This window comes from Balaenoptera borealis (assembly GCF_965194805.1).
Source record: "Balaenoptera borealis genome assembly, chromosome: 3".
NCBI classification, from domain to species: Eukaryota; Metazoa; Chordata; class Mammalia; order Artiodactyla; family Balaenopteridae; genus Balaenoptera; species Balaenoptera borealis.
The window spans coordinates 182,661,912-182,684,621 of record NC_138866.1 but is presented as its reverse complement, the minus strand read 5'-3'; the positions used below and the strand labels follow the sequence as shown (position 1 = coordinate 182,684,621).

The following is a 22,710-nucleotide window of genomic DNA, read 5'->3' as shown; positions in this document are numbered from 1 at the left end:
CCACCTCTCCAAGGAACAGACCCGACTGGGCTTTCCCCTTTGGGACCTGTGCTTTCAGGGGGTCCAGTTAAGTTGTCTCTGTGTTTGGGGGCCACCACCTGAGGGCTAGAGCAGGTGGTCCCAGGGACCAGTGGGCGAGCACGCAGCCAGCAAGTGGGCCCGGCAGGCCTGCCCACGGGGGCCCCCGCCTTGACACAGCCCTGCTTCTGCCCTGCCCTTCAGAGTTACCACAGAGGCTGGAGGAGTTCACAGGCAGTCCTCGCTTTATTGCATTTCACAGATCCTGTGTTTGCTTTTGACAAACTGAAGGTTTGTGGCAACCCTGCGTTGAGCAAGTCTGTGGGCGCCTTTTTCCAAGAGCATTTGCTCACTTCCTGTCTCTGTGTCACATTTGGTAATTCTCACAGTATTTCACACTTTGTCATTATTACTCTGTTATGGTGATCTGTGACCAGCGGTCTTAGATGTCACTACTACAACTGCCTGAAGGCTCAGATGATGGTTAACATGGTTTAGCAAGAAAATATTTTTTAACTAAGGTATGCGCACTTTTTCAACATAATGCTATTGCACGCTTAACAGACGACAGTGTAGTGTAAACATAACTTTTATGCGCACCGGGAAACCAACAGCCTCGTGTGGCTCACTTTATCACGATATTCACTTTATTGCTGTGGTCTGTGTGTTGTTCCTGAGCACCGTCTGCAGGCTGAATCGTGACTCGTAAGGGTACTACTTTAAATGTCCATAAGTGCTGTGACTTACAAGATATAAACCTGTGAGATGCATCGCTGAATTCGTAGCAGCCTTTTGACATTGTCTCACTAAACACACAACTGCTGGTGTGCTACGGATAAGAGGCAATGTTGGCGTTGAAAGGGGGCTCCTCATACTTGAAGCTTTTGAGACCCACATCTGTAACAGGCACCCAGAGATGAGAGAGAGGAGGGGAGGGTGGCCTGGAGTCCACCAGGACCCATCACCTCCTTACCTGCCATGATGGTTGATGGGCACATATGCTTGACGGTGAACCCCAGCGCTTAGTATATATTTTTCTTATCAAATACAGTTTGCACATCAGTAGGTTCTTACATTTGTGTTTGTTGTTCATTTAGGAAAGAAAGAGCAAGGCCTAGCCTCGTCATCTCATTTTCATGAAAACATGCACATGTAAAGCCAACAAAGAGTGATAAAAGATATCTGCCCTCACCAGTTGCTGAATTTCAAGGGTCGATGGAGTCCAGGAGTCCAAAGAGGGGTCATGATCGTGGTGGTTGCTTTGTGCCCACTCCAGTCCACTGGGGAGACCCCATGTGTCTCCAGCAGAGGGAACAGCGTGTGCTGGATCCTGTGAGCCTGGGAAGGGTCTTAGTTCTGTTTTTGCTGTGATGGCTGCACATCTAGGGTGCCTCCTGGGGCTGCCTAGGAAAATGTGCTCTTGTGGGGATTTTTAGGTGTGTTCAGATTTAAGGGCATTTGGAGATAGTCAGACCCTTTGAGGCACGCTGTGAAATGTTGAAATGTCGGGTTCTGTGTTGCAACTTGGCACATGGTATGTTGTGTCATTATAATTACAAATATATGTGTGTATGTGACGTATGTGTGTATATATACATGTATACCTATATACATATGTGTGTGTATGTGTGTGTGTGTATATATTTATATCATTCGTAAATATAAAGGTGGTTCTTACTATCTGTCTTACTATAGGTCTTAGGTCAGGCTGTGGTAACAGAATACCATAGACTGAGTGGCTTAAACAACAAACATTTATTTATTTCTCATGATTCTGGAGGCTGGGAAGTCCAAGGGCAAGTAGCTGGCAGATTCAGTTCCTGGTTAGGGCTCCCTTCCTGGTTTGTAGACAGCCGCCTTCTTCCTGTGTCGTCCCTTGGAGGAGAGCAGAGAGCAGAAGCAAGCTCTATGTCTCTTCTGTAAGGGCACTAATCCCATCATGAGGGTCCCACCTTCATAACCTAATCACCTCCCAAAGGCCCCACATCCAAATACCATCACAATGGGGATTAGGATTTCAACAGATTAATTTTGAGGGACACATAGCTCTATATTTGGATGCCGTAAACAATATTATATGCTTGGGAATATGATTTCATATCTGTCAAACAGCAAGCTGAGTTTTCCTTCAAGGTTTGTTTGCTACTTGTTTATTTATTTTGTGGTTGCTCTTAGGCAAGTAGTAGGAGACACCAAAGAATTTGAAAAATAATGTATGAGAGAACTTAAAATTGAGAATTCAGCCCATTAACTTAATTTTTCTGCTTGCAATTTTGGATGACACATACATCCTTTGAACTGTGGAGTGGAACAACTCCCAGGGTTTTACAGGAGCATATTTGAAAATGCACGAGGACCTGACATGGCCTTTTAAGAACCTGTGCTATAATGGGACACATGGGAAGCCCACCTGGTGGCAGCATAAAGCCCATAAAGTGGCAAGCGTGTCCCCATAGGAAGGTGTCCCCAAGGACAGAGGGGAGGTGGTGTTTCTGGATGTCACCAGGGAGGATTGTGTGCTTATTTTAGCTCCCTCTCCTTCTTGTGTCCCCACGTCAGTTGCTATTTTGACTGTGGGCATCTTCCTGCAGCTGGTGGCGTGCTGATTGCCAGACGCCCTCCCAGGGGAGTGAGCTGCCCTGTGCCACTGGTTTCTGTTGGTCTCTCCGCATCTCCTTGAGCACTGGACTCGGGGCTGTGAAATACTACAAAGATACAAGATCAGAGACCTGCTTATAACAACGCACAGTCCGTTTTAGAGGAAAAAAATACATAAGAAGTTCTCTTCGTTAAGAGAAATGGAGGACAAAAAGTTGGCACAGTCAAATCGTACCTCGAAATGCATTTAACCTACCCTTATTTAGTGAAAGTGACCAACATTTACTTAGTAAAAGAATCCAGTATTTAGGAAAATACTCAATGTTCTATGGATGTTATCCTAATGTGTAAAAATAGTACAAGAGTAATGGTTCAGGATCACAAAATCTCTGATAAATTACTTGACAAATAAAATGGGCCATTTTAGTACTCTTAAAATGGTCTATTATTTATTCTTGATCCAAGCTTCCTGTACCCACCCCCAATTCCATATTAAAACGAAGCCTAGGCAGCCTCAGTGTGTCATTGCCAGCGGTCGGTCCTGCGCTCTTTCTAGAGGCGGCGGGGGGCCCAGGATCTTTGCGGGGGGGGCCCTCTCCCTCAGCATCTTTGCTGCCTCACCTCCTATGGCACCTACGCCTGTTGTCATGTCTCGTCCGCCTCTAGCCTTGGCTTCTGCTCGTGCCAGCCCGGTCGCTTGCTAATGGTTTTTCCATCAGCTTGCGTGGTCCTGGCATTGATGCTAGCAGAATGTCACCTCGGCTTGGGCACCAGTATTGTAAGTGCCTATCTGGGGGCTGATGGAACTGGGCTGTCCCCACACTGTCACAGACCCACGCAGATGTGCGTAGGTTTTCATAGTGCCAGTCAGTGGACACCTTCTAATAGGCATGTGATTTTTCTTATTTGGAGACATTTATTTTTTATAAATGTCCAAATAATTAAAATGATTACTATTTTTTTTTAAAGATTTATTGATTGATTGATTGATTGATTGCTATGTTGGGTCTTCGTTTCTGTGCGCGGGCTTTCTCAAGTTGCGGGAAGTGGGGGCCACTCTTCATCGCGGTGCGCGGGCCTCTCACTATCGCGGGCCTCTCTTGTTGCGGAGCACAGGCTCCAGACGCGCAGGCTCAGTAGTTGTGGCTCACGGGCCCAGTTGCTCCGCGGCATGTGGGATCTTCCCAGACCAGGGCTCGAACCCGTGTCCCCTGCATTGGCAGGCAGATTCTCAACTGCTGCGCCACCAGGGAGGCCCTAAAATGATTACTATTTTTAAATTGTTATTATTATTACTATTATTGCTGTGACTAAACTAACCCACGATGGTTGAGAATGATCTCCAGTCGTCGTTTTAACCAGGCGTTTGGCACGAATTGAGGAGGGAGCGAGGTCCCTGAGGAGGAAGGGAGGCAGTCAGGGAAGGCTCCTGGGACCGGGATGCCCTCTGAGCCGAATCCTGGGAGGTGCCTTGAGGTTTGTTGGGGGAGCGTGGGGGAAGCGCCTGTGGCTCTGGGAAAATATCTTCACGAACCTCCTTTCTTGGTCTAGGCATCCAGGAAGAGAAAGACGGGAGAAAGTAGCCAGAGAGAAGGTTGGGTCTGGGGCAACCTCATCCCTAGAGTCGGTAAGGGGGGACTCTCGGAGGCCTGGTGAGGGGACGAGACTCTGGTCAATACTCTGAACCCAGAGGCACCTGACACTGTGGTAGTTGGGTGCCGTTGGTCCTCCGTGTCCATGGGTCCTGCATCCCTGGATTCAACCAACTGCAGATCAAAGATATTGGGGAAAAAAAATTCCAGAAAGTTCCAAAAAGCGAAACTTGAATTTGCTGCATACCGGCAACTATTTACAAAGCATTTACATTTTATTAGGTATTATAAGTCATCTAGAAATGAGTTAAAGTATACCGGAGGATGTGCATAGATTATATGCAACTACTATACCACATTTTTCTGTTTTCTAAATTTAATTTTTAAAATTTTTAATTAAAGTATAGTTGATTTACAATGTATTAATTTCTGCTGTACAGCAAACTGATTCAGTTATATATATATATATGTACACATTCTTTTTTTAATATTCTTTTCCATGATGGTTTATCACAGGATACTGGATATAGTTCCCTGTGCTATACAGTAGGACCTTGTTGTTTATCCATTCTATATATAATAGTTTGCATCTGCTAACCTCAAACTCCCAGCCCTTCCCTCCCCTTTGGCAACCACAAGTATGTTCTCTATGTCTATGAGTCTGTTTCTATTTCGTAGATAAGTTCATTTGTGTCATATTTTAGATTCCCCATATAAGTGATATCATATGGTATTTGTCTTTCTCTTTCTGACTTACTTCACTCAGTATGATAATCTCTAGGTCCATCCATGTTGCTGCAAATGGCATTATTTCATTCTTTTTTATGGCTGAGTAGTATTCCATTGTATATATGTACCACATCTGTTACTACACCACTTTCCATAAGGCATTTGGGCATTATTTCATTCTTTTTTATGGCTGAGTAGTATTCCATTGTATATATGTACCACATCTGTTACTACACCACTTTCCATAAGGCATTTGGGTATTATTTCATTCTTTTTTATGGCTGAGTAATATTCCATTGTATATATGTACCACATCTGTTACTACACCACTTTCCATAAGGCATTTGAGCATCCATGGATTTTGATATCCAAGGGGGTCAGAACCAATCCCTTTCAGATACGAAGGGCCGACTAACATGTGACTACAACTCACCGAAATGTCCCTTCCCTGTGGACACCTCCACTGCACCTCCTGTCAGACCTGTCTTTTGAAACGTTAAGATAAAAGCCTGTCTTTCTCTGCCGTAATCTCCCCTCCAGATGCAATTGGTCTAGAGTTAGTGACAGAGTCCTGTCAGAGTTTTTGCGTAGAGATAATCATCTGAAAGTCCAGTGAAAGTTTATTTTTGACCAGGAAGACATGCTTTAGAAGGATGGAGAGAGCCCTGGAGAGACTGGACAAGCCCACTGGGCCTGTCCTTGAGCTGGGCGCCTCTTCCTGTTGCACTAAAACCGTATCGATTCTTCCAGTGCCCCGTTCTCCTCTGGAATCTTCTCCGCTTTTATACAGGTTTGACTAGTTTAATTAAACTTCAACCTGTCACTTAGTTTGGACCCTTGCCTCACTGTGGGCTTGCTCTTTTGGTTTTTTTCCCCCAAGTTATCATGGGTGCACTGAAGCCGATATATTGTTTTGTTTTCCTGCAGATGCTATATTCTGAAGTTTTATTATCTAGTGACCAAGGTTTCCCTTTGTCTTTAGACAAACCAGATTCCAAGAATGAAAGTGTTTCAGGTACGGGACTTTCCAACTCCTTCTTGGTCCGTGGGCTCATGATCTCCGCTGGAGCTTTTCTTCTTTCTCGCCCCCTGGTAGTAGAGCCCCAAGGGGATCCCTCTGTACATGCGAGGTTGAGACCCCCAGCTCTAGAGGGTACCAGGGGCTGTATATCAAGGACACAGGGATGCTCTCTGAAGAGAAAGAGAGACGAGTATGTCCTCTCCTGCCCTTGTCTCTTGGCTTCTTTTGGTTTTCTTGGCCTTTTTTCTTCTTGAAATAAGTTCATTTTCCCTTCCTTTGCAGCCAGTGTGGAAAGAGGGTCTCCTTCCTAAAGCAGGCACTTCCTCCCCAGTTTAGTACCTGCAAGAGGCTCAGGAGAAAGACAGGCTAACATTGCTCTAGCCCAGTTCCCAAGGCTCCAGGGCTTTTTAATAATAAGCAGATTTTTGGGGGAGGAAGGAAGGCAAATAAATTTTTTTGGCACAAAAAAACAGTCTCCTTAAATCCAATAGTCGGTCTGTGTTAACCACAACCGTCTTTGTGGCTTCAAGTCATGAGTTCACGGCTGTCTGAAGTTCACCGAGCGGCGGTAACAATGTTTTTTTGCTTTGTGGGAACTTCAAATGGTCGACTGCCCTCCACCCCCTCATCCGCCTCCTCCCCACAGGCTCACTTCCTTGTAAATTGCCTCTGCCTGGGCTTCTGGAGATGAACCCCGTTCTCTCTACAGGAGGTAAAAGAGGCTCTGATAGCACGCCTCCCATATGCTTCCAAAACCTGGCTACTGACCCCAGCTCTGACCTTTAGGATGCTGGCGCGTTGCTGGCTGCTTCCCAGCTCAGGGCCTCTTGTACTTGAGTGAACTCTTTCCTAGGACGATGTTTTCCAAAGGTGATAGAAGCCAGTACTGCCTAGACATCGGGAAGAGAGACGAAGAGGTGCCTCATTAGCCCCTAAAACAAAGACTTCCCAAAGCCCCTCTGTGTTAACCGCTAACCAACTAACCATTAACTGACTAACAGACCTAGGGCTTCCCTCTCTCGTCCGGGATCTCAGGCTGGAGCCTTGCTCACGTATGGGGCCTCTCTCCCAGGCTGAGTCATTGCAGTGCCACACAGGCAGCCGGCCGTTTGAGGGTGAGGAATGAGTGTACTTCCAGGGAAGTCATGCTGTGTGCAAATTACTCACAGTTAGGGAAATCACACAGGGAAGTGCATCCTGCCCTCTGTCCCTCTCTGTTGTACTTCCAGCACGGGTGCGGTTTTCCCTCTTTTCCCCAGCCTTTGAGGGAAATGAATGCTGAAGATTTTCTCTGCCTGGAATTAATGGCGCAGACCAGGTTCTAGCCCAGCCCCTCACTCCTGACGCCCTAGACGGGTTACTCTGGTCTCGACTTCTTTGCCCAGCCTCTCTCTTTTTCTAAGGACCTGGGCCTTTGTCACCTCCCTCTCGTTGTACACATCCAACTCCTCGATGAGTTCCAACCTACCCTACTCTGTCTTTTCGAGTCTTCCTTTGTTACAAGGCTTCTTTCCCAAAGCCCCTTGTTTGGGTCTGATGTAAATTTGTGTCGTAGAAAGAACTCATATTTACTCAAGATAGCTCAGCTTTTAGACCAAATGTCAAATTTCATCACCAGAGAAAAATCAGAGCTTTGGAGAACGATCACATAGAAATGATTTTATTCACTGAGTTTGAGATGAAGGAAAGAATGTATTTGTTTGTTTGTTTGTTTTTGCTTTTCTTTTTTTAAAATTCTATTTATTATTTTATTGAAGTATAGTTGATTTACAATGTTGTGTTAGTTTCAGGTGTACAGCAAAGTGATTCACTTTATATATATAAACTGAATTTATATATATAAATATATATAATTTATATAAATATATATAACACACACACACATATATATATATTCTTTTTCAAATTCTTTTCCCTTATAGGTTATTACAAGATATTGAGTGTAGTTCCCTGTGCTATACAGTAGGTCTGTGTTGGTTATCTATTTTACATGTACTAGCGTGTATATGTTAATTCCAAATTCCCAATTTATTGGGAACATTCCCTCTCCCTCTTTCCCCTTTGGTAACCATAAGTTTGTTTTCTATGTCTGTGAGTCTTCTGCTTTGTAAATAAGTTAGTTTGTATCATTTTTTAGGATTACACATGTAAGTAAGTTACATCACATGATATTTGTCTTTCTCTGGTTTACTTCACTTAATATGATAATCTCTAGGTCCATCCATGTTGCTGCAAATGGCATTATTTCATTCTCGTTTATGGCTGAGTAGTATTCCATTGTATATATGTACCACATCTTCTTTATCCATTCATCTGTTGATGGACATTTAGGTTACTTCCATGACCTGGCTATTGTAAATAGTGCTGCTTTGAACATTGGGGTGCATGTATCTTTTCGAATTAGAGTTTTCTCTGGATATGTGCCCAGGAGTGGGATCGCTGGATCATATGATAACTCTATAAAAAATGTATTTTTAATTGAGTATTTTTTATAAGAGGTTTAAAAAGATATTCTAACCACTGCCTATAATTTGTGGTCACCAATGTAAGATGATTAATTGAAAGGGAAAAAGCTCTTTAGAAGCAGATGAATCACAGCCACGTATCTTGCCTTGCTCATACATGTGGCTGTCTTATATTGTTTGCTGTTTTCTTAGATTTCCGAGTAGAAATTTTTCTTTCTTCTTTTGCAGGAAGAGTTGGAGTAGATGAGCTAGAAGACTGGGAGAGCTGAGACAGGGAGAGTTTTGAAGTCCTTCTCTATCAGAAGCCATGATTTAAACATCAGCATTACGGTAAGTATTTAGAAAAAAATGTAACTGTTCTGTGGTTGACACATCATTGGTTTTGGCTGCAATTCTGAGAACAGGTTAAAGGACATTGTGAAGGATGAATTTGTTTAAATCACTTTCAACAAACCAGAGGTCTGAGAAAATTAAAGGTTCCTCAGTGATAAGTTATGGGACCACCAGCATCCAGAGGGGAGAGCCATCTGACAAGTTGGAAAAATCTTTCTATCTCCTTAGTAGCCACGTGTTCCAATGTGTGAAAGCAAAGCAAAGCTTAATACACTGGGGTTTTCTTTTTGAACTGAACTGTGGTCATGACAGAGCTTTCAGGGACTCCAAGTTAGACTTTTTAGAGGAGGGCAGAGCCAGGCACGGAAGGGAACAGAAACACCTTTCTAGGGACCGTGCTATCTGCCCTGCCACTCTGGGGCAGGGTTTCTCAAAGTGTGTTCCATGGAACACACTTCTCTAGACTGTTAATGCAGTGGAGGCAGGGCTATGAAGATGGGTCTGTGCTCCAGTGAGTTTGAGAAACGTTAAAGTTAACCTTCCTTCCTGAAGGGTCTCAGAAGTGGATGAGCCTCGTGACTCTCCATGGACGTGTGTAGTTGTCAGGGCTCACCAGAGTCCTGTGGAACTCTTCTTAGAGGGCATCCTAAGTCCGGTGTTCATTTGTTCATTAAGTATTTATTAACACCTGCCCCGCTCGTGTTAGATGTTAAAAGTACAGCGATAAAGAGATGGATGCTTGTGTCTAGATAGAAAATATGGTAAGAAGCAAGTGAGAGCAATTATTGATAGGCACGACAGCCAGAGGTTTAAGAGAATGGTCTCAGGAGTGATGGGCCCTGAGTTTGAATCCTGAGTCTGCCACTTATAAACTGCATGACTTTGAACAAGACACTTAACCTCTCGTTCAATTTCAACATCTGTGAAATTGTGTCAATAGCATCTACCTAGTAAGGTTGTTGTGAGTATTAAAATGATGCATTCACGCTGGCAAATACTAAACCTTATGCAAATGTGAGCAAATCTGTACTTAGAACAATAATGACTGAGTGCGTTGAAGGCGTGTGAGGGCTGACTTGGGAGGAGATAGCGGTGAATGGGAACTTTGAATAGGGCGGTCCAGCACTGCCCTGAAGTACAGACCTGGAAAGATGAGCGATACTGAGCTGTGGAGATGGTATAGGGAGAGAATACAGAGGCAAACACAATTGCACACGGGTATGTCTCATGCAGAGAAATTTGGAAATTTGTTATGCAAACAAATTTGGAATTTGAGAAATTCCAATACCTCTTTAAGATAAAAAAACAAAAAAACTAGGGACTTCCCTAGTGGTCCAGTGGCTAAGACTCTGCGCTCCCAATGCAGGGGGACTGGGTTCGATCCCTGGTCAGGGAACTAGATCCCACATGGCACAACTAAAGATCCTGCATGCTGCAACTAAGACCCAGCACAGCCAAAATAAATAAATAAGTAAATAAATAAATGAAACAACAACAGACTAGGAATCGAAGGAAACATCTTCAGCCTAAAAAGAGCACCTATGAAAACCCCACAGCTAACATCATACTTAATTGTGGACCGAAAGCTTTCCCCCTAAGATGAGGATCAAGACGAGGATGCCCGCCCTCATTACCTCTACTCAGTATTCTCCTGGGAGGTCTAGCCAGGGCAGTTAGTGAAGAATACGAAAGGCTTCTGGATTGGAGAGAACGAAGTGAAACTGTCTCTGCTTGCAGGTGACATGATCTCGGGTATGGAAAACCCTAAGGAATCCACTAAACTGTTAGGACTAATAGAAACATTCAGAAAGGTTGCAGGATACAAGATCAATATACAAAAATCAACTGTAATGCTGTACACTTAGAACAAACAATCTGAAATGAAATTAAGAAAATAATTCCTTTTACAATAGCATGAAAAAGAATGAAACACAAGCATACCTCGGAGATATTGCAGGTTTGGTTCCAGACCCCCGCAGTAAAGTGAGTATCACGATAAAGCGAGTCACACAAATATTTTGGGTTCCCGGTGCGTATACAAGTTATGTTTACACTGTCTGTAGTCTATTAAGTATGCAGTGGTATCAGGTCTAAAGGAACAATGTACATGCCTTAATTAAAAAATGCTTTACTGCTAAAAAGTACCATCATCTGAGCCTTCAGCAAGTCATAATCTTTTCTCAATAGTAACATTAAAGATCACTGATCACAGATCACAATAACAAATGGAACAATGAAAAAGTTTGAAATATTGTGAGAATTACAAAATGTGACACAGAGACACAAAGTGAGCAAATGCTGTTGGAAAAATGGTGACAATAGACTTGCTCAACGCAGGGTTGCCAACAAACCTTCACTTTGTATGAAAGGCAATATCTGCAAAGTGCAATAAAGTGAAGCACAATAAAACAAGGTGTGCCTGTACTTAGGAATAAATGTAGTTAAATAAGTATAAAACATGCTCTTAAAACTGTAAAATGTTGAACAAAATTAAAGAAAATGCCAAATAAATGGAAGAACATCCCATGTTCACGAATCAGAAAACTTACTATCATTAAAATGGCAATACTCCCTAAATTGATCTATAGATTCAATGCAGTCTCTCTCCAAATCTTAGATGGATTCCTTGTAGAAATCGACAAACTGACCCTAAAATTCATATAGAAATTTAAGGGAGCCAGAATACCCAGAACAATCTTAAAAAAGAGCAGACTTGGAAGGAAGACTCACCCTTCCTGATTTCAAAACTTAATACAGTAATTAAGACAGTGGTTCTGGCATAAGGATAGACATATAGATTTTTGGAATAGAATTGATAGACCAGAAATAAACTCCTACATTTATGGTAATTGATTTTTGACAAACGTGCCAAGACAATTCACTGGCAAATAGTCTCTTCAACAAATGTTCTAGGACAACTGGATATCAACATGCAAAAGAATGAAGTTGGACCCCACCTTACACTATATACAAAAATTAACTCAAAATGGATCAAAGGCTTAAATATAAGAGCTAAAACTGTAACACTCTTAGAAGACAACATGGGTGTTCATCTTCATGACCTTGGGTTATGCAGTGATTTTTCAAGGTATAACACCAAAAGTACAAGTGACAACAGAAAAATAAATTGGACTTCAACAAAATTAAAAAATTTTGTGGGGCTTCCCTGGTGGCGCAGTGGTTGAGAATCTGCCTGCCAATGCAGGGGACACGGGTTCGAGCCCTGGTCTGGGAAGATCCCACATGCCGTGGAGCAGCTAGGCCTGTGAGCCACAATTACTGAGCCTGCGCGTCTGGAGCCTGTGCTCCGCAACAAGAGAGGCCGCGATGGTGAGAGGTCCGCGCACCGCGATGAAGAGCGGCCCCCGCTTGCCGCAACTGGAGAAAGCCCTCGCACAGAAACGAAGACCCAACACAGCCAAAAATAAATAAATAAATATAAATTTAAAAAAATTAAAAAAAAATTGCGTATTAAAAGACACCAATAAGAGAGTGAAAAGACAACCTACAGAATGAGAAAAAATATTTGCAAATCATGTATTCTAGACTTGTATCTAGAATATATAAGACCTCTGACAACTCAATAATAAAAAGATAACCTCGGGCTTCCCTGGTGGCACGGTGGTTAAGAATCCGCCTGCCAGTGCAGGGGACACGGGTTCAAGCCCTGGTCCAGGAAGATCCCACATGCCACAGAGCAACTAAGCCCGTGCGCCACAACTACTGAGCCTGCACTCTAGAGCCCGCGAGCCACAACTACTGAGCCCGCGAGCCACAACTGAGCCTGCTTGCCTAGAGCCCGTGCTCCACAACAAGAGAAGCCACCGCAATAAGAAGCCCACACACTGCAACAAGAGTAGCCCCCTCTCGCCACAACTAGAGAAAGCCCACGCGCAGCAATGAAGACCCAACGCAGCCAAAAATAAACTAAATAAAAAATAAATGAATTTATTAAAAAAAAAATAAAAAATAACCTAATTCAAAAATAGGTAAAGATCTGAAATAGGCAAAGAAGATATGTAAATGGCCAGTAAGCACATTAGAAGATTTTCAACATCACCAGCCATCATGGAAATGCAAATCGAACCCACAGTGAGATAGCACTTCATAACCCTCTATGAAAGATGGATAGTAACAAGTGTTGGTGAGGATAAGGAGAAATTCGAACTCTCGTACACGGCTGGTAGGAATGCAGACTCTTTCCCAAGCAGCTGCTTTGGAAAACAGTCGGGCAGTTCCTAACATAGTTAAACATAGAGTTTACCTTATGACCTGGCATATCCACTCCTAGGTGTACACCCAAGAGAAATGAAAACATTTTTCTATATAAAAACTTTTCATAGCAGTTTTATTTTTTTTAATTTTATTGAAGTCTAGTTGATTAACAATGTTGTGTTAATTTCTGCTATAAAGAAAGGTGATTCGGTTATACCTATATATATTCTTTTTCATATTCTTTTCCAGGATGGTTTGTCACAGAATATTGAATATAGTTCCCTGTGCTGTACAGTAGGACCTTGTTGTTTATCCATCCTATATATAATAGTTTGCATCTCCTAGCAGTATTATTCACAATTGCCAAAGAATAGAAACAACCCGAATGTCTATTAACTGGTGAACAAATAAAACATTGTATATTCATATGATAGGATGTTATTTGATTATAAAGAGGAATGGAATAGTGATACATCCTACAGCATAGGTGAATATTGGAAATATGCTCGCTGAAAGAAGCCAGACACAAATGACCATGTGTTGTATGATTCCATTTATATGAAATTTCCAGAACAGGCAAATCTACAGAGACATAAAGTAGATTAATGTTTGCCTAGGACTGGATTGTTTAAGGGGAAATTGAGAATGACTGCTGATGGGTGTGTGGTTTCCTTTGGGGGTGATGAAAATGTCTAAAACTGATTTGATAATGGTCGTACAGCTCCATGGATATACTACAAGCCATTGACGTGTACACTTTAAATTGGTGAGTTGCATGGCGTATGAATTATATATCAATAAAGCTGTTGTATATCATAAGAGAAAGGGATGTGTCTTGGAGGTACGGCTGTCAGCACTCGGTGATGGATGAGATTCGGGGAGTGAGGACAAGGGGGGCAGGAGGCATGACTCCCAAATTCTGGCAACTTCTGAGGAGAGGAAAGACTGGGGGAGGAGGGATTTCTTGGTTTCATTTTTCTTTTCTGTTCTTTCTTTATTTGTTCTTTAATGAGGAGGGCCAGCTTTGAGAATTGAGAGTTCTGTCGTGGACATAATTAAGTTTGAGGTACCTGTTGAACATCCAAACAGAGGTGTTCAGTCAACAGTTGAATGTGAGGCTGGAACTCCGAGGAGCGGTTCTGACTGGAGACAGAATGTAGGTAGTAGATTGATCCATGGAGAGGATAACAGAGAGAGGAGAGAGAGAGATTGTTAATGAGGCTCGGGAGGGGGTGGGGTGGACGACAGGCAGCCGGGCAGGAAGGGGGAGAGTGCGGGGTCCCCGAGCTCGGGTGGCCTTGACGAGGGTAGCTCGGTAGTGGGAACCCCAGGCCAGAGTGGATTGAGGAGGGCTATGCATAAGAGCAGTACAGGCAGTGAGGCAAGTGTTTCTAGTGAGGCCGATGCTCATAGCAGCACTATTTACAACAGCCAGGACATGGAAACAACCTAAGTGTCCATCGACAGATGAATCGGTAAAGGCGATGTGGTACATACATGCAATGGAATATTACTCAGCCATAAAAAAGAATGCGGGGCTTCCCTGGTGGCGCAGTGGTTAAGAATCCTCCTGCGGGGCTTCCCTGGTGGCGCAGTGGTTAAGAATCCTCCTGCGGGGCTTCCCTGGTGGCGCAGTGGTTAAGAATCCTCCTGCGGGGCTTCCCTGGTGGCGCAGTGGTTAAGAATCCTCCTGCGGGGCTTCCCTGGTGGCGCAGTGGTTAAGAATCCTCCTGCGGGGCTTCCCTGGTGGCGCAGTGGTTGAGAATCCGCCTGCCAATGCAGGGGACACGGGTTCAAGCCCTGGTCTGGGAGGATCCCACATGCTGCGGAGCAACTGGGCCCGTGAGCCACAACTACTGAGCCTGCGCGACTGGAGCCTGTGCTCCACAACAAGAGAGGCCACGATAGTGAGAGGCCCGCGCACCGCGATGAAGAGTGGCCCCCACGCACCGCAACTAGAGAAAGCCCTCGCGCAGAAACGAGGACCCAACACAGCCAAAAATAAATAAATAAATAAATAAAAATTTAAAGTGTTTCAGCAAAATATGAGACAAAAACAAATACAGCAAAATTAAATGTGTTCAATATAGACAATGGTGTATGGGTGATCACTTTAAAAAAAAAAAAAAAGAATGAAGTAATGCCATTTGCAGCAACATGGATGGACCTAGAGATTATCATACTAAGTGAAGTAAGTAATACAGAGAAAGACAAATATAATATGATATCGTTTATATGTGGAACCTTTAAAAATGATACAAAGGAACTTAGTTACAAAACAGAAACAGACTCACAGACATGGAATACAAACTTGTGGGCTTCCCTGATGGCGCAGTGGTTAAGAATCCGCCTGCCAATGCAGGGGACACGGGTTCGAGCCCTGGTCTGGGAAGATCCCACATGCCGTGGAACAACTAAGCCTGTGCACCACAACTACTGAGCCTGCACTCTAGAGCCCGCGAGCCACAACTACTGAAGCCCATATGCCACAACTACTGAAGCCCGCGTGCCTAGAGCCCGTGCTCCGCAACTAGAGAAGCCACTGCAATGAGAAGCCCGCGCAACGCAATGAAGAGTAGCCCCCGCTCGACACAGCTAGAGAAAGCCTGTGTGCAGCAATGAAGACCCAAAGTGGCCATAAATTAATTAGTTAATTAATTAATTAATTAATTAAAACAAACTTATGATTACCAAAGGGGAAAGGTGGAGGGAAGGGATAAATTAGGAGTTTGGGATTAACATATACACACTACTATATATAAAATAGATTACCAACAAGGACCTACTGTGTAGCACAGGAAACTATATTCAATATCTTGTAACAACCTATAATGGAAAAGAATCTGAAAAAGAATACAAATATTTATATATAAAACACTGAATCACTTGGCTATACACCAAAAACTAACACAACATTGTAAACCAACTATACTTCAATAAAAAGTTTTTAAAATTAAAGATAAATAAATAAAATCTTCATTTGAAATCAGATTAAGGAGAAAAGACATTCCACAGGCTTTTAATGTTATTTATTTATTTATTTATTTATGGCTGTGTTGGGTCTTCGCTTCTGTGCGACGGCTTTCTCTAGTTGCGGCAAGTGGGGGCCACTCTTCATCGCGGTGCGCGGGCCTCTCACTATCGCGGCCTCTCGTTGCGGAGCACAAGCTCCAGACACACAGGCTCAGTAATTGTGGCTCACGGGCCCAGCTGCTCCGCGGCACGTGGGATCTTCCCAGACCAGGGCTCGAACCCGTGTCCCCTGCATTGGCAGGCAGATTCTCAACCACTGCTCCACCAGGGAAGCCCTCCACAGGCTTTTAGATGCGGTGCAGGTCTCTCTAAAGTGAAGTCCTGCCTGTACCTACATCACTGCCTTGCATCTCTTCAGACATCAGTGGATCCCAGCACTGGGGCCCCGAGACGACAGCGGGTCCTTGAAGCGAGGTGGAGGGAACAGGGGTGACTTTCTCAAAAGGCACACATACAAACGCTCAAGGTGGATGCATTTCATAAGCCTCGAAGGTGCGATGACTATGGGTCTTACCATTTGTATCAGTGCATTCTTTCCCCCATGCTTCTTTATTCATTTAGATTGTGTGAAAATGGCTCTTTAAGACACATGGTCCTTCAAGTAACAACCTTCTGTTGAGAACTTGGACTGCTCCTTAGGCTATAAAGTGCATTGGATGTTTTGGGTAAACATCATGAGAGCATGATTAAAGACTGCACATTTTGGATGAGCCCAAGTGGTGTTTGTTTTCTCTTTTACAAGGGGTGTGTGTGTGTGTGCACACACGCATGTGTGCGTGCCTACACACTTGAGTGAGTCAGATTTTTAAAGTTGTATCTGACTGTTCTCAGCTCACATTTCTTCCTTTTCTTATGTGGAATGTAAGTGGGCTATCGTAAAACCTTATTTTTAAAACTCAGTGTGTTCTAACTGGCTTGGCATGATGTTAGAAAACATCCTGATTTTTCAAGCCCTGCTTAGAGCCTTCTTGTAAAGATTTTTTTTTTCTTGTATATGTGGTTTGAAAAATTATTTTTGTGTGTTTATTGTTGTTTGGTTGTGTTTCCTTGTACATGTAGGGAGCATGTGTTTGGAGATTTTGAGGGAAGAATTTTTCTGTATTACTTTCATGAAAACATTCTTATTCTGAAAGAAGCATCTTTGTTCTAGAGCACAGATCCACAAGGTTTTTAATTTATTATTATGAGAAAATGCTATTAGAAATGTATCCTACTTGAGGAAATTACAGACTTCAAAGAAACCCTGACTTCAGAATCTGCTTTTTTCAGCTGTCCTCTGCCCTAGGTTTAGAGATTTTTACTAACTTCTGGCAACTTCCAATCATGGGAGAATTAGAGTCTGGTTATCTGGGAGGAATCATTTGAACATTAACCCGTCGTTTTGCCTATAAGGCCGTGCTAAAGGGCACTTTTGATATCTTGATCTTAAAAGAGCAAGAGAAGGTGGTCGAAAGGGAAAGGTATCATGTGCTCTGCTCACGTCGGCCCCTTGAGAGAAGCCTGCCTCTGTCTCTCATCATGATCCGGTCGCAAGGTTAGTTTACAGTATCTGCTAATCGTTTTCAGAGACTAGGGCTGTATTTAGCAGGTGCTACTGACAGCTTTTCAGATCCTTCCATGGTGGAAAACTGATTCAATTTTCTCTGCTCCAGGGTGGGTCTGTGCATATTACTTTGTTTCTCAAAATCATTTTGTTTGCCTTGGGCTGCAGCCAGGCCTCTCATGTGGGTGCTGTGTGCTGTGCCACAAACCTCAGGCCCCAGAGCCTGAACTTTGCTTTGTCTGTCAGATCGAGGGGAGTGTGTATGAAGCAGGCGTATGGCCTTTGGGAGACTCCAGGGGGCAAAAAAAGAGTGATGTTCATGAGCCTGTATTAGACAGAGCCTTTGGGCAGATTTCTTTGAGATGTGGGAATCTAGGTGACAGGAAGAGAGAAGAGAAATGGACGAGTAAGAGACTTCTGGGCGTTCTGAAATAACTCCGTTTGGCTGCACTTAGAAGCCTGGAGAGCATTTCATGGGCCGGTGGGAGCCCCATGCTGTTTTGTTGGTGCGTGTGTGTGGGGGTCTGTGCTTTTGGATGTTGATAATGTACTTAGGGCGTTTCAACTAACAATGCCACTAGTTTCACCATTTAAGTAAAAACTAGGGTTTGTTTTTTTTTTTTTTAAACTGCTATCCTACTACCAAAACCCTAGTACTGTTTGGCTGTCTAACTAGGAAAAACAAACAAGCCCTTAAAAATCCTCAAGGAATCTTTCTTTGTGATCTTTTATTCAAACCAATTGAAGATGGAGGTCTTATTTAAAATAAAATTTACCATCGAACAGGAAACAGTAACCGTGGAAGAATATAAATACACCTTTGGACTTCTCTGTTCCTTACCTGCACACACACACACACACACACACACACACACACACACACACACACACTTATATTTTGATAAAAAATAGGTAGCAAATGTCTTGAAGGGCAAACAGAAGGTACAGCGCAATCAAGTAAGAGGTTGAATCGAAATTGGAACAAGTCTTGACTTTTCATTTCACTTTCGTTTGGATGCTTTTACTAACTCTCTGTGCTGGGTTTAAGGCTTTTCAAACATTCTTTGGCCCTGAGAGGGAGTTGTATAACCATAAAACTGGAGAATCCTGGCCCTAGAATAAATGTTCCTTTAAAAACCCCAAGGACAGAAAATTGAACACAGCTGTGCAAGAGAAAAAGTGGAGGGAAAAAAGCGCCAAGCTGAGTGATGGTTCAGGGCTGTGGGCGCCCTGACCAAGTTTCCCAGTGCGCCTGGGGCTATGGTTTCTTGATGGGGGCTGAGGAGCTTCAGTGTTCTTTTTGCAAGTTTCAGGAAAAGGTCAAGACCTTCCTTCAGAGCGGTAGGTTTCTGTGATGTGGTGAAGAGCACATCCTGGTTGGTGGCGGTATCTTTTCCTAAGCATATTCTTTTGTTTTCCCTGGAGAGGATTGGAGTTTCTGGTCACTTTCTGAGACGCCATTATTCCGCAAGCCTCCCAGTTCCTACTTAAAAGTAAACCTCAGAGCTTAAGCGTGTGACACCAGAGTCAGAAGAGAGACAAGGTTTTTGAGCCCCAGATTCTCTCACTCCTCTGGCCGCACAGTCAGAGTTTTCCAAAGAATCAAGAGCTTTGCAGCGTGGTCCTGAGAACATGGCCCTTTGTTCCTTGATGCTCCCTTGGGGTGAAAGGCGTGAGGTTGCCTATCTGGTGTTTGCCGCTGGGTCCCACTGTTTGGTGGGTAGCCCACAGGGAGCCGTCGCCGTGGACCCCAGCCTCTGTGCAACCTGGGATTAATCACTTAGCTCTTTGTCAGACCGTGTAATGATGGTTCATACTTCTTCCTCTACAAGATTAGATGACTGTAATTTCCATATCCTGGACTGCCCACTAGGGATTTGAATTAATACTTGTCGGTATAGAAAGCAGGATCGTGTTTCTGGGGAGAAAGGCCTGAGCTTGCCCACTTGGCCAGCATCAGAAAACGTTTAGGGAGGGCCCTGTTAGGAGCCAGACTCTGGAAATCGATCCTGCCGTCCAGGTTCATCACGCAATTCGCTTCCCTCCCTGCGCTGGTCCAGGTGCCGTGGATTTGCATAAGCGATGCTGAAAGATCAGAATGCACCGGAGCTCGGCACTGCAATTAGTCCCTGTCTAAGGAGGAAAATCTTCCCCAAAGAGGTATGTGGAAAGAAGGTAAACTAATTCAGGCTTGTGGGACGGTCTTCCCAAAGCCAGCGGGGATCGTGATCCCAGACTGGGGGCTGCAGAGAGAGTAATGGGGAAGGGGGTAAAGAAAAAAATTTTTTACTTTTAAAAAAAACTCTGTCTGGGTGCTCTCCCTGTAAAATAGGTATTATTCATTCCTTTCCTCCAGGGAACATTTATGGAACATTTACTATGTCTTAGGCACTGTTGCGGGCACTGGAAATTAACAACCGTCTACAAAACAGACAAAAATCTCTGTCCTCTTGGAATTCACGTTCTCAGGGCGCTGGGGTGGGAATGTAAGCGGAATCAAGCCGAGCCAAGGACTTAGGAGAACCTGGAAGGACTCCTAAATAAGTGTCGTCCTTTGAGGATGTATTTGCGGATGTATTTCCTCTCTTCACTCTTCACGATGCAGGGCACGCTCTCGGTCCCACTGATGAGGTTACCAGATGTTTCCAGTAGAGCCTCCGAAGGGAATTCCCCGTACATGCTAATAAGGAGTCCACGCTGCATAACAGGTCCAGCAGATAACTTCAGGGTCTTTGAAGGCGTCATCCGCTCTAGACTGAGTCTCTATTAGGGGGAGCTGAGGGGTGATCCTGTGTTTTTATTTCCTGCCCTGCTGTCTCCTTAGTGCTTCTCACTCCGGAAGGCCCGGCGTTCACACACTTTCTCTCTCCTTGGACCCCTTTCCATCATCCGTATTGCACTCTTCTTTTCTTCTTTCTCTTAATTCTCTCCATTTTTCTTTGGTGACTGTGACACAGTGCTTGGCCTCAGAATCACAGAATCTCAGGTTTTTAGAACCAAATGGGACCATGGGAGTCAACCTAGAGCAGCAGTTTTTTGGCCTCTGGACTGAGACCAAGTTTTCACCTGGAGCCGTGAAATGAGAATTATCAGAAAATGAAGTCAGTGTTTCGGAGCCTAATCAACGGATTCCCCATATCTTTCCTTTCTTTTCTTGTCTTGCAACTTTTCAGCTTTCAGCATCCTCTGTCTGCCCCAGAGGTTCCTCCCCCTCCTGAGCGCAGCCCTCCACCCCCGTGCTGCCTGCGCCGTGGACGCCCCCTTCTCACCCCGTTCTCCCGCGCTTACCTGTCCAGACGGTGCCCTCCTTCTCAGCTTTGTAGCCCCGGCCCCCAAACAGGAGTCTCTGCCTCAGCCTCAGGGGAGGAAGTCACCCCATGTGCTGCCAGGGAGCTGGCGTTCAGGATCCGCAGTGGGAGCCGCAGACACATTTGAAGCTACAGCGCGTAGTGGTTCGGTTTTAGAGAATTATCGGTACTGTGGTCCCACTTTATTACAGGATTATTAGGCTCTTGTGGGTTGGCCCAAGTGTGCAGCCATCACTTAGAATTGTGTTTCTGGCGGAAAAGAAGGAGAGAATGAGCGTGATAACGGAAGCCCATCGATGGGGAGGCTGCACGCGCTGTGCTCCCACCCAAGGCCGCGCGGGGTGTCGGCCTGTGTCGAGGCTGCGAGACGGTGTCTGCAGAGAAAGCGCCCCCGTCCTTCCCGTCCCCAGCGCACGTCTGAGGTCTGGAGTTTGCTCCTGGCTCTCCTTCGTGCATCTCGGCGCACAGAGAGGCACCTTTACACAGCGCCCCAGGGGGACCGCGGGAGCTTTGTGTTTTCACGCAGGAGTCAGGGCTGTCTGTCCCCTCTTGGTGTTTGGGGTCAGCCAAGGGAACCACTTTTGGCGCTAAGCTTTGTGATGTCAACCCCTCGTGGAAAGGATCAAGCGTCTGGGTCTGCTCCCGTGCCCGAGTGCCTCCCTCCACCGGCTGGAGCCCTCCAAGCCCGTGTTCCCACTTGAGAAGCCACCTCTGCGTTTCTGCCATGCGATGAATTCACAGCAACCCCATACTTTTAGATCCAGAGCAGCCTAAATGGAGCATGTCACACTTTGTACCTCTCCCGTTACTCTCAAGACTCAGCGTGGCGTCCAGGAATGTAATGCTGGCCCAGCCCTGTGAGAGGCTGTATCCCCTCCCTGCGGCCAGAACTCGTGGCACACGGGCCAAGCTCCCTCCCTGGCAGACGCACGCTGCATCTGGACCACGAGGCCAGCAGTTCTGTTCGTGCTGAGTGGTCTTCTCCACCCATCGCTCTTGCAGCAGCAGCCTGGGAGAGAAGAGTTGGCTTGCGCATCTGGTGTTCAAGCCAGTGACCTACACGTGACCTTGGAGCTCGAAATACTGTCATCCAAACCACTGAAGTTCTCCCTAAGCTTTGAGAGGGAGAGACAGATAGGCAGAGAGAGAGACATTGATTGATTGATTTAGACTGTCTGGGGGAGGGTGATTTATTGGTTGAAAAATATTGTTAACCAACGATAATATCCCCCCTTTTGCTTTCTTTAAGTCTACCCAGCGGTAACATGTATTCGTCCATGGTGCAGGCAGCCCAAGCTCAGACTCACAGGGGTGTATTAGTGTAGGTGTTAGGAGACGATCAGGTATGTTCTGGTCTTCACTCGCAGATGTCAAAATCCCAAGTTTATGGAGAAAAAGAAAAAGAAAATGATTCCGAGTCCGGCTCCCAAGTTTATGGAGAAAAGGAAAATTATTCCAAGTCTGGTGCCATCATAGCAGAAATGAGGACAGAATTCAGATCCCGGTGCTTAGTGTTTTCATGCCCTGGAGATGAGTGGCTTAAACCAATAGGTCTCTTGATTGCTCAAGGTCATTGCCTTGCAGAAAGCACGACCTTGCAGGAGGCGGGAGCACTTTGCAGTTCGGCAGAGAGCTCTGTTGTCTTGCTCTCCCTGCACTGACCGTTCTGGGCGATGCCCTGACATCCTCCTTCCTTCGGAAGTAGGGGCTTCACGGAGGGAAAGCTGGAAAGTGAGGCTTCTGCCCAAAAGCATGTGAGTGGCTCCACTTACTTCACTTTCTGCTTATAAACTGAGGAGCCCCTTTGTCACTCTTGTCACTTTCTAACCTCAGAGGGAAATTAAGACTTGATTAG

The 22,710-nt window shown here is 44.8% G+C and overlaps 1 protein-coding gene and 1 long non-coding RNA gene across 6 annotated transcripts in view; one reads left to right on the top strand and one right to left on the bottom strand.

Annotated features, from left to right (window-relative positions):
• Nucleotides 1-22,710, top strand: part of SVIL (supervillin) — a 239,797-nt gene that overhangs the window by 56,110 nt on the left and 160,977 nt on the right. For 2 of the 4 annotated variants that reach the window (XM_082386365.1, XM_082386362.1), the window contains exons 3-4: nucleotides 8,652-8,753; nucleotides 19,608-19,707. The gene's annotated coding sequence lies outside the window, so the exon portion shown is untranslated. The remainder of the gene's footprint in view (nucleotides 1-8,651; nucleotides 8,754-19,607; nucleotides 19,708-22,710) is intronic. The other 2 variants (XM_082386363.1, XM_082386378.1) reach the window with 1 other exon arrangement.
• On the bottom strand, nucleotides 1,755-8,644 carry LOC309626080. 2 transcript variants are annotated; one of them, XR_014242953.1, is made up of 3 exons: nucleotides 7,126-8,644; nucleotides 6,739-6,848; nucleotides 1,755-4,382 (listed from the first exon to the last, which is right to left on the bottom strand). It is a non-coding gene; the product is annotated as an uncharacterized lncRNA (long non-coding RNA). The 2 variants fall into 2 exon arrangements; XR_014242954.1 differs by having other exon boundaries at nucleotides 1,755-2,723.